Source organism: Sitophilus oryzae, unplaced genomic scaffold (assembly GCF_002938485.1).
Source record: "Sitophilus oryzae breed Bouriz unplaced genomic scaffold, Soryzae_2.0 scaffold_1007_pilon_pilon, whole genome shotgun sequence".
Lineage (NCBI taxonomy): Eukaryota > Metazoa > Arthropoda > Insecta > Coleoptera > Curculionidae > Sitophilus > Sitophilus oryzae.
In genome coordinates this window covers 428,997-441,929 of record NW_022145624.1, presented here as the reverse complement: position 1 = coordinate 441,929, position 12,933 = coordinate 428,997, and the positions used below count along the sequence as shown (strand labels likewise).

Genomic DNA, 12,933 nt, shown 5'->3' with positions numbered 1-12,933 from the left:
GCTTGAACAGTATTTTATTCATAAAAGATATATTTTGTAGGTTCTACATGCACATAACCCTAGCCAAAGAAAACTTTCCAGTAACATGAAGGAAAGCGTCAAGGATTATTTGAATATGAAGGCCAATAGAAAAATGATACAGCAAAAAGTTCAAGAAAGTACTGGTAAAATTGTTACTTTACAAGATTTAACAAATATGAAGATATCCGATCAATCAAGAAAAGAAAACTTAGATGGCTGCTTAAATATACTTAAAGCTAAATACGGTAAACTAAAATATTCTATTATCGTCTTATTAGTCCCAATAACTACTCTGTTTTCAGGTGCCGATGTAGCTGTTTTGCGAGACGAAGACAATAATTTCAGAGGACTTTGCATTCAAAGTCCAACCATGAAAAGTACAATGAAGGCTTTTCCAGAATTTCTTGCAGTAGATGCTATATATAAATTATGATGATGCAGTTGTATTTGAAATTAAAAATCAGTCTTCTGTGGAACACTCTGAGGTTCGTGACGAGACGGACCTTCAAGACAGAAACAATATGAGTGAAGCGCTCATATTAGATAATAGAAGTACATCAAATCTTGGTCAGTCACCTGTGGAAGCACCTGAGTTTTGTAACGAGCTGGTTATAGAGGAGGAAATGACACGAGATGAAGCGCATCAACTTTCCTATATTAGTGATTCAGTTTTAAATGACGTCAACAACCAGTCCCATCAAATAGTTGAAGTCAATGATTTCGCTTTGACAACAATTAAGATGCCTGTTTCAATAAAAAAAACGAGGACGTCCAAAAGGACAGGACTTAACAGTCATAGGACTACCAAAGAAAAAGAAAAGATGTACTGTGGCATTTGGTAAACAATCCTATCATGAAAAACAAAATGTAATCCTGAATTGCTTCGTTAAGGATCGTAACATCATTAGAGACATCACAAATGGGAAATTTCTTGAAACTGTAGACCTTAAAATGCTCTAAAGGCATTTTAACCAAAGCATTAAAAAGCCGTCAAGCGCGTCACATCAACGACGTCATACCTATTAACGGCATTTCAGTAGGCTACCCTTTAACGGCAGTTTAAGTACAGCCAATAAATAAAGCTGTCTCTTTAGTTGTCAGTTTTGAGTCAATATTTTTTAATTCTCTTTCGTGTCGATTTCTGATTGAATTGGAGCCAGAAATGGCTCAAAACGAAATAAGTAAATTACCAAGAGATATTCAGGTTGAGGCCATATCCATACTACTTACCATTTAAATCCCGAATAACTTATGAAAAGGAATACAAACATTTTCAAAAATGGAAGCAACTAAAAAACGTGCGTCAAGAAATAAAGGTTTTAACCTATCCTTGCTGTTAAAGTACTATTTTATCTACTATTTTTGATAGATAAAAGGCAATTTTAACAGTTGCTACTTACTATTAAATTTACTACAGTAATCTGTGGAAAAAAATAACCATCAATATTGTTATTAAATTGACAAATTAATTTTTTCAATGTTAAAAGAAGAAAATTAATATCACATGGTAACTAAAAATAAACATTAACAAACTTTCCGCAACCCCGCCAAACCTTTTTATGTAAAACCTCTCTTTTTACGCCTCTATTCTTCTGTTTTAAACTAATTAAAAACGTGTATGTGCAACATAGGGCTTTCCGGTGCACCAGCGGAACCCTAGGGGGCCCAAAACGCCCCCTTTTCCACGGGAAATAGCGATAATTTTCGCGAAATGCGATGTGCTTGCGTGCGGCGCGATTTCACTGGAGCCGAGTGCGCGTTTTCGCTCTAAAACGTTCAGTTCTTCGCGCGCCAACTTAGCGAAACTGTCTGTCAATTGACAGTCGGGAAAAAGACGCATTTTCCGAAGTTTTTCCGATGATTTTCCGAGTTTTCTTTGCGATGAACTGCGGAAATGAACGCGGGATGGTTGGAAACTGAATAAAAGTGTGGAGTTTTTGGTTGACAACAATTGTTATATTCGTCTAGAAGACTGACTAAAGTTTTTTGGTAAGTTTGTTGTTAAGTATTGTTAATTATTTTTTCTATGTTCTCTTTTTTATACCCTTTTCCAATATTTTTTTTAAACCAATATAGAACTATTTAGGGTAGAACAAAGACATTTTTTTTCGTGTAAAAGAAAAATTAAAAAAAAATTACCACCATTTTTTTTTAAAGATATGAAACATTTTTCAAAAAAGTCAATTATATTTTAGTTTATTTATAAAAATATACAGGGCGAGTCTTAAATAAGTGCAAATATTTTCAGGGCTGGTAGATCACGGTAAAAGAGACATATTTTCTCTTTATCGTTTTTCAAAAAAATCCAAAATATAACCGAGTTTTAATTTTACTTTGAAAATTTCCAAAAAAATGATTTTTTGCAAAATTTTGAGAACCACTGGATTTTCTTTCTTGTAAATTTAATCTACTACATATTTTTTCGTGTAAAAGAAAAATTAAAAAAAAAATTACCACCATTTTTTTTTAAAGATATGAAACAGTTTTCAAAAAAGTCAATTATATTTTAGTTTATTTATAAAAATATACAGGGCGAGTCTTAAATAAGTGCAAACATTTTCAGGGCTGGTAGATCACGGTAAAAGAGACATATTTCCTCTTTATCGTTTTTCAAAAAAATCCAAAATATAACCGAGTTTTAATTTTACTTTGAAAGTTTCCAAAAAAATGATTTTTTGCAAAATTCTGAGAACCACTGGATTTTTTCTGGATTTTCTTTCTTGTAAATTTAATCTACTACATATTTTTTCGTGTAAAAGAAAAATTAAAAAAAAATTACCACCATTTTTTTTTAAAGATATGAAACATTTTTCAAAAAAGTCAATTATATTTTAGTTTATTTATAAAAATATACAGGGTGAGTCTTAAGTAAGTGCAAATATTTTCAGGGCTGGTAGATCACGGTATAAAAGAGACATATTTTCTCTTTATCGTTTTTCAAAAAAATCCAAAATATAACCGAGTATTAATTTTGCTTTGAAAATTTCCAAAAAAATGATTTTTTGCAAAATTTTGAGAACCACTGGATTTTCTTTCTTGTAAATTTAATCTACTACATATTTTTTCGTGTAAAAGAAAAATTAAAAAAAAAATTACCACCATTTTTTTTAAAGATATGAAACATTTTTAAAAAAGTCAATTATATTTTAGTTTATTTATAAGAATATACAGGGCGAGTCTTAAATAAGTGCAAATATTTTCAGGGCTGGTAGATCACGGTAAAAGAGACATATTTTCTCTTTATCATTTTTCAAAAAAATCCAAAATATAACCGAGTTTTAATTTTACTTTGAAAATTTCCAAAAAAATGATTTTTTGCAAAATTTTGAGAACCACTGGATTTTTTCTGGATTTTCTTTCTTGTAAATTTAATCTACTACATATTTTTTCGTTTAAAAGAAAAATTAAAAAAAAAAAATACCACCATTTTTTTTAAAGATATGAAACATTTTTCAAAAAAGTCAATTATATTTTAGTTTATTTATAAAAATATACAGGGTGAGTCTTAAGTAAGTGCAAATATTTTCAGGGCTGGTAGATCACGGTATAAAAGAAACATATTTTCTCTTTATCGTTTTTCAAAAAAATCCAAAATATAACCCAGTTTTAATTTTACTTTGAAAATTTCCAAAAAATGATTTTTTGCAAAATTTTGAGAACCACTGGATTTTTTCTGGATTTTTTCAAAAAAATCCAAAATATAACCGAGTTTTAATTTTACTTTGAAAATTTCCAAAAAAAATGATTTTTTGCAAAATTTTGAGAACCACTGGATTTTTTCTGGATTTTCTTTCTTGTAAATTTAATCTATTAATTATTATCATTAATTTATGTTTTTTAACAAAAAACAAAAAAAAACAATAATTTTCAAATTTTTTTTCGCGAAAAGAACTCGGAATATACTACAATTTATTATTATTATTTTTTAAGGAAATTATTATATGTCTCATATTAATTAGTTAATTTTAAATAATAATGTTCGACATTTTTTGAGTTGTTTTCGACGTTTCTTTTCCAACTTTTCTCTGCATCAAAGTTTGTTAAAAAAGTTTATATTAGTTTGTAAGTTTTTTGACTGTATCTCCTATATTCTGTGCTCTTTTAGTTCCCCTCATAGTTTCTAAAGTTTTGCTTATTTTTTTTGAAACTTCCTAGAGAAAATATATGAAAAAAAGTTTTATCTTAATTAGTAAATATCACATCTTCTAGAGCAGGTATTTTTTTGAGTTGTTTGACACATTTCCTCTATTTTTTTTCATACAATGTTCAGAAAATAGGAAGAAAAAATTACGACCATACGAACGAAAAAAAAACGCCGTCAAAGTCGGCTGGGGAAAATGACAATTGATGAATTTTGGCGAGGTCAAGTTCTAGGCGTTATTTATTCTTGGCCCGTAGTCTTTTTTATTTCCTAATGGCGCTTAGTGCCAGTTGGCCTTAAGAAGGTTTTGATTGATTTATATTTAGTAAAAATTATTTTTAAATGGTGTCTTCAAAGCCGTTTTTTGCGTACATACGGTACAATTTTCTATATATTGTGATTCTTTTTTTTTGTATTGTTTATTTACAAAAAAAAATTGCCGTTTTACAAATTTTAGATTATTTTTTAAATGACAAAATAAATTATAGAGAATACTTACATTGAGAAATGGAGGCAAAAATCCCGAATAACCTGAAAAAAATAGAAAAATTCTATTAAATTTCTATTAGAGACACTTTACAGCAAGTTTTATATGCATATATACGAATTTCATATATGAATTTCCTGTCAATAAAAACAGGGGATATTAACATTTTTATGCCATGTGCTCGACAATACAGACCGCGATAAAAAATAGGCATCAAAAAGTTAATTCGCTTTTTTATTGTATAGGATGAAAGATGAAACGCTTTTTGATAATATTAGTACGCATTTTTATCTAATCTTTTTTTGTATTTAGTACGGTACTCGTTAGACCAAAACAAGATATTCTTTCTTAATTTACAGGTTCTAATTAGTTAATAACAGTAGTTTTATCCCAAATCGTTCATGAATATACCGTATGATCGAGAAAAAACGGCGTCCAGTTGGCTGGGAAATGACGTATTTTTTATTATTTTTTTTTATTTATTTATTATATTAAGATGGGCAAAATAAAAGTTTTTTTTATTTCACTCAAAATGAATTATTTGGGTCATAAATTACCTAAATACAAAATATTTTCATGGTGTCTTTCTGTCTGTCTGTCCGTCCGTCTGTAACACGATAACTCAAAAACCGCTAAACCGATTTAAACCAAATTTGGCACAAAAATACTATGGCACCCGAGAATCTGGCCATTAGTTTTTGGTGGGGGTGGGGGGTTGGTAAGGGGGTATGGGAAGGGGTTAAAAATTTTAAAAAATCGTAACTCTAAAATTACAGTAGCTAGCGAAACGCGGTTTTCAATTTAAGATTAGGAACAATATTTGCAACAAAATTTGTAATAACATCAAAATCAGTCAAAGTCGAAGTTTTCGAGATATTAACATATTTTAGTATGGGCGGCTATACGTGCCTCCCGGCGCCGATTTTTTTAAATCAACTGGAAAGATACTAGATATAGACAGAAAATCTTAAAATTTCAGTACATACAGAGAATTTTATGTATATTTTGAAAATGTAATTTTTTGAACCCCTGGTTTCTAAAAAAAAAATATAAAAATTGTAGAATACAATTATTTATTTATTGTTAAAGAGTATATTAATTTTATTTATATCAGTAGTTTAGTAATAGCATCTAGTCACGATATCCGGTGTAATGCTAATAAATTGTTGTGCATATGTGGGCTATATCTATATTTTTATTGTACAACAACCATACTAGCTGATTGAATTACTCCAATAAAGATTATTTAATTTTTTTATTATTTACAGAGAGTCAACAGAAATTTAACAATATCATACGATATGCCTGTTATTATTCATTATCTCTATTAGGAAAAACAGAAGCCCAGTTAATTTTGAGGTTTTTGTGGAGATGTTTTTAAAAACATTTATTAAACAAGCGGGAGTACAATACGCGTTGATGGATTCTGAAGGAACCCTGTGCCTGCGTCGTGCAGCGGCTTAAATATGAACATAAGTGCTGATGAATATAAAGTATAAGATTTCTACAGGGTGTGTTAATTATACAATTATAACTGCCCATTTAACATGATTCGATAAAAAAAACGACGTCATGGTAGACTTAGAAATCATTTTTCAATTTGAGTCTTACTAAAATCAAAGTTTACAGAATAAAATATAAGTTCCGTCACTTGTGCCGGCGGCAGGTATCAAAAGCCGCTTCACGCACGTGTTTCCCAGTGTATTACTGGTGTGTGGACTTTGGACCCAGCGTACACGGCGGATCACGTTCGGCGTATTACTCTGATTTTGGCGTTATTACAGAGTGGTCTCGCATGCATATGGAATTATTTTTCAAGTAAATATTTAATTTTCATTGCAAAATGTTACTGATCACATTAGCCTTAGTTAATTATTTATTAGTTTATTATAAAAAAAAGCATAATTATTTTTATTATTTCTTAAAAATAATATTGAGTTTTGGAAAATTCGCCACTGGAAAAAAAATTATTTAAAATATCTAATTAGAATTATTCAAGAACACTTTATTTTTTTTACACGAAAAATCATATACTGGGTGTGTCTCAAAAGTGGCTTATCCCCTATAACTTTTTTATTTTTTCAGATAAAAAAACGAGATTTGGTGTGTTAGTATATGACCTAAATTAGGATTGATTAACGTTTTCAATTTTTTTCGGTCCCTTCCGGTTTCACCAAAAATGACTACAACTTTTGATTTTTAAACGGAAACCTCGGCATTTTTCTACTTTATTCGATAAAACATGACACTCTGAATAAAATGACATATCATATGTCAACTTTTGGCATTCTAGCTTAAAAAAATCTTTTAAAACTTCAATATTGAGTGTCATAGCTCTTTTAAAAACAAAACTTTAATCAAGGAGTCCTGGGAAAAATAGATTTGATCGTCTAATGTTTTCTATGTCTTGTCTTGGCCGGTTAAAAGATGCCCAAATGGTATTTTTAACCATATCTTATTTTTTTTCAAATTGAAAGAGGGTGGCTCATTAGTATATTTGGAAAAAGTATTTTTTTACGAATAATTTCATGCCACACACTTGGTATTTCGAGTCAAATTGTCGTTATAAACCGCGTGTTACACTTTCAAATAAATCATATGTGAAACTGTTAAAAGCTGACATATGATATGTCTTTCTACTCAGAGTATCATTTTCTATCGAATAACGTAAAAAAATACCGAGGATACCATTTAAACGTCAAAAGTTGTTGACATTTAATAGTTTCAGCTTTGAATTTTATAGTGTACGTAATTCGTGTTGGAAAACCATATTACGCATTCATGGAATACTGCACTCGTGCGTAATATTATTTTTTCCAAAACACTCGTTACGTAATATACTTTTACATTATTTACTGTTGATATTATGTAGCTTTATTTTTTGTGTTTGTTTTTAAAATTTATTTTATTTTTGCTATATCTTTTTTATCTTGCCATGTCTAAATATTTATATGTAATACACCAATAAACTGATAGTATATTTTTTCTTTTGTAGATTTACTATTAGGTATTTTTGAAATACCCCACATTCCCCTGCACCTTGTCGCATATTGCGATCGGTAAAAATGCGGCTTCTATTTACCCCGGCTTCCACTCCTGCTTTCATCGAAATCCGGCGTATCGGCCGAGGCGGCTTCTGGCTTTTGATACGCGATTTTCAAAGTGCCGATGCTAAGTGACCGAACTTATATTTTATTCCGTAAACTTTGCTAAAATTATGTTTATTACATAATTTTTTGACAATGAATTGACAGTAGATCATGACTTCGACAAACACTCGAAGAAATTTCACAGGACTTACATCTAACCGACTATGTTATTAAGGAACACCCTATATACTATCCAAACAATTCTCAACAAATTAAAACGAGGTACTAAATTTAGAAAAAAAATCAACGCAAATTTGCTCATTAACGGCTTCAAATAATTTTAATTTTAATCCTATTTCAAACTTTGTCTGATCACTAATCCCCGGAGAGCTTTGCAAGAAGAACTGAAAAGCCTACTAAAGCCTACAAAAACAGCAAAAAATATATTTTAAAATAAATTTTATATTTTTTTCTAACAATTTTCCGATACCTAAGCTCGAAATAACTTGAAAGAGATAAAAAAAACAGCTTCTAATCTTTTTACAAACTTTCAGTGTGCTTATTACTGTCGCAACAGCTTTGTATGGACTTGAGAAAAGCTGATAAAAAACTTCCAAAGCTTTTTAAAAAAAAATCACTTCTTTTGTAACGTCTTGTATAATTTTTTTTCGAGTTTTAATTTGAATTTCATAATTCTGTCGACGACACTTCAGCGTTTTACATTTTTACACACAGAATAAGCTGGTTTAAATTAGGGATGTATCAAATATATCGATATGTACTAGGGTAGATGAAATTCGACGCTTTTAAAGAAAAAACCCTTTCCTATAGGAGATAGATAAAAACTAATAGGCGTCTGAAGCTCAATTTTTATCAAAAACATGATGGTGAAAACCGCACATGAGTTACAGGGTGTTTTTCAAAAATGTGAATTTTTAACAAATCGCTGTAACTTTTTTGCTATGGAACATTTTGTATTTTTATAAAAACAACATTTCCAAAGCATCTTTGTAGAATTTAATGGTTTAAATATAATTTTTTTAAAATTAATAATTTAAGAGTTATAAACAGAAAAACTGATTTTTTTCCGGACACCCTGTGTATTTTTAATTAAGTGAAAAGAACTTAAAATTACCTTTCCAAAAATACAGCACACTTGATATTTTGTTATAGTCCCCTTCGAAATACTGAATTTTTAAAAGTTAGCCACTTTAACTAGTAGTATTTGGACCCCTTATTGATGATCTGCCTCTAATGGAACTCAAAAACATATTTTTTCAGCAAGACGAGGCACCGCCTCAGAATTCTGAAGTTATCAGCTAACTTTTGCAGCCAATTTCGAGAATAATTGATTAACTAACCAAGATCCTAGCCGTTCGCCGTCGAGGCTGCCGGACTTACTGCCTATGGATTTTTATCTTTGCGAAAGAATAAGGGTTCTTATTTTTAAATTTCCTGTATAATCTAGATAAGAATTAGAAGTACCTAGAGGTTATGCGAGGGTGTCTTTCACCCCCACTGAGTTAATGAATTCCGCGAGAAATGTTCAAAAACGGCCCCGTCTGTCTATAACAGAAGACGGTCGATATGTCGAACACCTGTAGCAAAATCTCATGTCTTGGTTTGCTATTAATTTTTATTGTTATTAGATATAATTTAAATGTGTTGATGTTGTAAAATATAGTTTAAATTGTTACAAAATTCTGCATTTCTCATTGCAAATATTATTTTCGTTTTATTTGCTGCTCACGGCTAGAATTTTTTTGCATTACAGCCGGCGCCGTTCAAAGCCTACTTATTCAAAGTGGGCAAATTTTTAAAAATTCTATATCTCGAAGAGGAATTGAGAAAATATCAAGTATGCTATATTTTTGGGAAGGTAATTTTAAATTCTTTTCAATGAATTAAAAATATACAGGGATATATAAAAAATCAAATTTTCTGTTGATAATTATTAAATAAATTATTAATTTCCAAAAAATTATACTAAAACCATTAAATTCTACGTAAAAAGGTGCTTTGGAAATGTTTTCGTAAAACTACAAAATTTTCCATAGCAAAAAAGTTACAGCGATTTGTTAAAAATGCACATATTTGAAAAACACCCCGTAATTCCGAAACAGGAACAGATATCGATGTGCGGTTTTCACCATCATGTTTTTGATAAAAATTGAGCTCCAGACATCAATATTAGTTTTCGTCTATCTCCTATAGAAAAGGGTGTTTCCCTTTAAAAGCGTCCAATTTGGTCCACCCTGTACAGTAAGGATTGGATATTCATACAATTTGTTTTCAAGTCGTACATCATGACTGGAGTGGTATTAACTGACCGAAAATTATATAAAGAAACTATATCGATATATTTTTAAATATCGATATATAAAATATCGATACACATCCACATCTCTACTCTAAATTAATAAATTCGTTATTTCCACCTCGATTTACATTTTTCCCAGACTTCAGAAAGAGATTTTTATTTGTCCATTTTTTTTCAAGAAGCCAGAAAATAAAAAAAGGAATCGTAATAATCGCCGAGATCGAGAATAAAATTAAAAATTGAAGAGAGGAAATTTTGTAGAATGGCGCTACACCTGGAAAAACTTTTCCATTTTTAAACCCGCCAAACTTTCTAAAAATTTTTCCTCGAAAAAATATTTTACCGATAAGTTTCGATGGCTTCGGCAAAATGGAACTTATCTATAGTTCGAAAAATTGCTTTTTTATACTTTTTCCATAGTAACTGTTAAAATTGCCTTATATCTATCAAAAATAGTAGATAAAATAGTACTTTAACCGCAAAGGGTAGATTAAATGATACTTTAATAGCGAGGATAGGTTAAAAATTTTATTTCTTCTCGCACGTTTTTTAATTGTTTCCATTTTTGAAAATTTTTGTATTCCTTTTCATAAGTTATTCGGGATTTATATGGAAATAGTTTGGATATGGCGTTTGTCGCCTCAGCCTGAATATCTGTTGGTAATTTACTTATTTCGAGCCATTTCCGGCTCGAATTCAATGAGCAGTCGACACGAAAGAGAATTAAAAAGTATTGACTCAAAACTGTCAACTAAAGAGACAGCTTTACTTATTTGTCAAATGACATAGAAACCAAAGCCAACCCAGCACAATATTTTTTCTACTCGTAATAAATTCCTTGAAATAATAATTTCTGAATATTTTTTAAAACGTAACTGGCTATAAAAAAAAATATTGTTTTATACATGACGATAAAATTGCATTATCGTCTCCCGTAGATTTCATCGCTAGTGAATTCGTTTTGTATAAAAAAAATACCTATTTTGTTTGTTATTAAAAGGTTTCAGAAAGTTTAGTTTTTATGGAGACATACAGTGTGATGTCATACATTATGCCATCATTTGTTTAAGTGTAAATCTAAAGTATGTACTAGGATGTATTTCTGGAAAATATTTTAACTTCTGTAGGGTGGCTCAAAAAAGTGTGTGTGGACCTGGATATTTTTTTTTTAATGGAACACCCTGTATATTATTGCATTTTTGGCTTCCTTTCAGATCACTTTACGTAACCCTAAGATATTAAATTTGATTTTATAATTTCAGAGATAGAAATAAATAAAGAAAAAAAAATATCTTTCAGCCTTTTTTTAAAAAAAAATATTAAAAATATAAGTTGTCGTGGAATCAAAACTATGTTAGATACTTACTATAATAATTGGTATTTACTTACTTTATTTTAAATATCGTAATCTTAAATCATACAGGGTGTTCAAAATTCCACGCCAAACTTTCTAAAATACACAATAATTTTTCTTCGTTTTTTTTAATGGAACACCCTGTACATTATTTTTTTTTATTAAATGGAGAATTAAAAAACTACTTTTTGTATTTAAAGTATTTCAGGTATATTATACAGGGTGGTACAAAATGTATTCCAGAAACTTCGGCAGCATATTCTGCAGATAAAAAAAGTTCCTTTTTATTTCGATTTTTTCCAAATAATTTCGAAAGTAACGTCAATATTTGGATGAAAATTGGTGTCTGGGAGTTTTTTGACATGAGAAATTTAATTTTGATGCCAATATGACTCCTACTTGTAGAGGGCGCCACCTACATATTTTTTAACTGGTTTGAATAGTAATAACTTTTCGTCCGTACCTGTATAAAACTATTGAGTAAAAAAATATACATTTACGACGTTTTTTAGGTAAAAAAGGTCTCTTGGTAAAAATCGCTGCAAGTAATGGTTCTCGAGATATTTGGAACCGAAATTATCAATACTTATCATTATTGACGAAAATTAAATATTATGTTGAAATGTTTTTGTTCTAAAACTTCAACAGAAACTGTTTTATTGTTATTTTTTCGAAGAAAAATTTATGATTAATTTAAAAAAATAAAAGGTTCCCAAATTTATCAATTCAGTCGAATAACTTTCTACTCAACATGTTTATTTTTTGTCAATAATGACATGTATTGGTTAATTCTATTCTAAATATCTTGAGAACAGTTGCTCGTAGCATTTAAAAGACACGGAAATGTATATTTATTCACTCAGTAATTTTATACAGGTAAGGATGAAAAATTATTACTCTTCAATACAGTTAAAACACATGTAGGTGGCGCCCCCTACATATAAGAATCATATTGACATAAAAATCAAATTTCTCATGTCAAAAAACTTCCAGACACCAATTTTCATCCAAATATTGACGTTACTTCAGAAATTATTTGGAAAAAATCGAAATAAAAATGAAACTTCTACACCCTGTATCTCCGAAACTAAGCATTTTAGGACATACATTTATACGAACTTTTTTACTCATTTTTATCTGCAGAATATGTAGCCGAAGTTTCCGGAATACAGTTCGGACCACCCTGTATAAGGTTACATATGTCTCTTTCAACGATAAAACACCATAGAAAAATCATTATTAGTTAAAGGTACGTTTACATCTGATATTTTTATCAGGATATAAGTGTCTATTGTCTGACATAATGTCTCACAGACTGTTTACACTGTATAGAAATTACTTGTAATTTATTTACGCGAGATATGTCTAAAGCCAAAATCAGGACATAAGTGTCTAGTGTCTGACATATCTCACAGACTGTTTACATTTCATTTTCGCGAAATATGTCTCAAAGCCAGTATCCAATAGCTATATGAACAGAGATGAAGTTATCGAAATGAAAAGCTGCAGCAATTATTACTT

The 12,933-nt window shown here is 29.8% G+C and overlaps 1 protein-coding gene across 4 annotated transcripts in view; it reads left to right on the top strand.

The window, feature by feature from the left end:
• Positions 1-1,787: 1,787 nt before the first annotated feature.
• The window catches only part of LOC115891350 (tachykinin-like peptides receptor 99D), a 181,843-nt gene continuing 170,697 nt past the window's right edge, over positions 1,788-12,933 (top strand). For all 4 annotated transcript variants that reach the window (XR_004051822.1, XR_004051821.1, XR_004051820.1 and 1 more), the window contains exon 1: positions 1,788-2,010. The gene's annotated coding sequence lies outside the window, so the exon portion shown is untranslated. The remainder of the gene's footprint in view (positions 2,011-12,933) is intronic.